Raw genomic sequence first — 2,261 nt, 5'->3', positions numbered from 1 at the left:
AAAAATAGCTACTCTATATGAAACACTTCACAAATATTCGAATGTTCCGTTTTCACGTGTTGATTTTGTAGTCCCCTGTACTTTGTTGTTTTGGTCAATTCTGTGTCTGTAAAATGCATATACAGTAGTTATTGAGGCTTCTTTTGCATCCCATGATGCCATGAGTCTGCAGGGTTTCCTTTTTCATGTGGACTCATTATTACAAAATAAATAATAGACAAAATGTAATAACGATCTTGCTGCCCCATTAATTTGTCCTAACCAATAGGAAGCTTTCATCACCAGATGCATGCTGGTGTCATATCTAACTAATTAAGTTTAAATAAGTCACTTAGCAGGTGTCGTGGTTGTATTGTTTGTTGCATGTTGAACCTTACACTACAACTCCTGTCTCTGATGGAGAAATTCAAATTTGCCCTATTTTGGATGACTGACAGAAGTGTGAAAGTCTGCAACATTTCTTTTATCAAAGACAAGAGAATGGGTCAGTTGGCACAGGTGACCAGCCGGCCTGACCTTGACAGTGAGGATGGCTGGGTTGAAATCAACTGTCTCAGTACAAAAGAACCAAAGACTCTTGCAGCTAAAGCACTGCTGTTTGGAGGTTTGTGCATGTTGTTTCTTTAGGTTGTTGGTAGGTAGTTGGCCTGTTCAAATATGTGATGTACATCTTCATTTTTATTTTGTCAGACATATACAAAGATATGGTGGAGAAAAAAATGATTTTGAGAAAGGAAAAGAAATATGGAGCACTGCTAAAAGAGGGCAACGAATGAAGAGAAGTGCATCTCCAGATGCCAAAAACTTAAGTACGGAGTTTCCTGGAAAGAGGGAATCAGTGTCTTTTTTTTTCATCCAGACTAAGACCAAGAATCCAAGGCTTTCTCAGGCAGCAAAGGTCCAAGCTCCAGAGGACCTTTTTAAGGCTGCCCTTAATAAAGAAAAGGCCATGAAAAGCACACACCCTTTTGATGAAACCAACATAGACTTGGCTGAACAGGAAAGTCCACAAAATGACAGTGCAAGTTGCTTGATTTAAAAAGTTCTTTAAACTATAATTTTCACATTTGCCTCTATGTATTTTACAGTTGTTATGCAAATATTAGTTAGATTATCCTTGTAGACAATTATTATAGACAATTATCCGTGTCCATATGTCTTATCAGTTTGTTTAAATTGTTGTTAAAAGCCACAGAGTAAGTCCAGTACTAGACACTGCAATGGTGCAACTTGATGAATCAGTCATTGCAGCTCTTAATGGTAGGTAGGCTATCCATGAGAAGTTGCTTGTCTTCTGATATAGTTTTTGTCTTTGTCATTAATTATCTTTTTCACATCAAACTCAACTAGAGTTGGCAGCATTGGTGAGGTCTTTGAAGGAAGTTACAGAACTATTCTTGGTGGCTCTGAAACTTTCCACAGAAGAACATAAGTTTCTTCCACCCCTGGAACCTCATCATTGCCAAACAGTGAGATTGAGTGTGTTCTAAAAAATCTGCACATCAACTTCTACTTGAGTTCTTAATTTTTTTTTCTTTTCTTTTTTTTTTTGCTGCTTGACAGTCAGAACTAAGTCTTTCCCTAATTATTTAAGAATGTATGTCATGTTTGTGCCAAAAATTGTTTGCTGATATTTTTTTTGTCCCTTTTTTAGGGTTCCCTAGCTCGTAGTACATTTTTGGTCCCAAAAAAAGCCTAGCATAGGCTCAACAGAGCAAGAATGACCATCTTTGCTCAGGAACTTGCCGTTTTAGTATTCTCAAAGGAAACTCTACAAGAATCCACTCTCACAGGAAAGTCTCGCCCAGGTGACCCACCAAAAAAGCAACTTGATAAGGAAAAGATGCATGCCATAACAGGTAAAGATGTGATTTTGGTTTGATTGCTGAAGTTCCAACATAACATCTATAATGTGTAATGTGTGCTTGTAATATCTATAATGTGTAGTGAGGCATATTTTGTTGACTGTAGCAAATTAGCTCAAAAGGGAAATGTATATAAATAATTACAATTAATTATGATTAATTACAATTATTTATATCAGCTGCCAGTAGTAACTGTAGCAGAATTAAATTGCCCTCAACTAATCTGTTCGTCCAGCAAACATTCAGTGTAATTTCATATCAACTCTAGGAAAGTATATTTTTGTGGCCACAGAAAATACTTTCATACAGTATTAATGCAATAGAGCATGTAGCAAGGATCAAAATCGTAAAGGGACATTAATTTGCAAGGCAGAATCAGAAACTCATGTAATTTGT

This window comes from Sinocyclocheilus rhinocerous, unplaced genomic scaffold (genome assembly GCF_001515625.1).
Source record: "Sinocyclocheilus rhinocerous isolate Xijiao unplaced genomic scaffold, SAMN03320098_v1.1 scaffold127, whole genome shotgun sequence".
NCBI lineage: Eukaryota > Metazoa > Chordata > Actinopteri > Cypriniformes > Cyprinidae > Sinocyclocheilus > Sinocyclocheilus rhinocerous.
The sequence above is the reverse complement of the archived record's forward strand: the minus strand, read 5'-3'. Positions refer to the sequence as shown.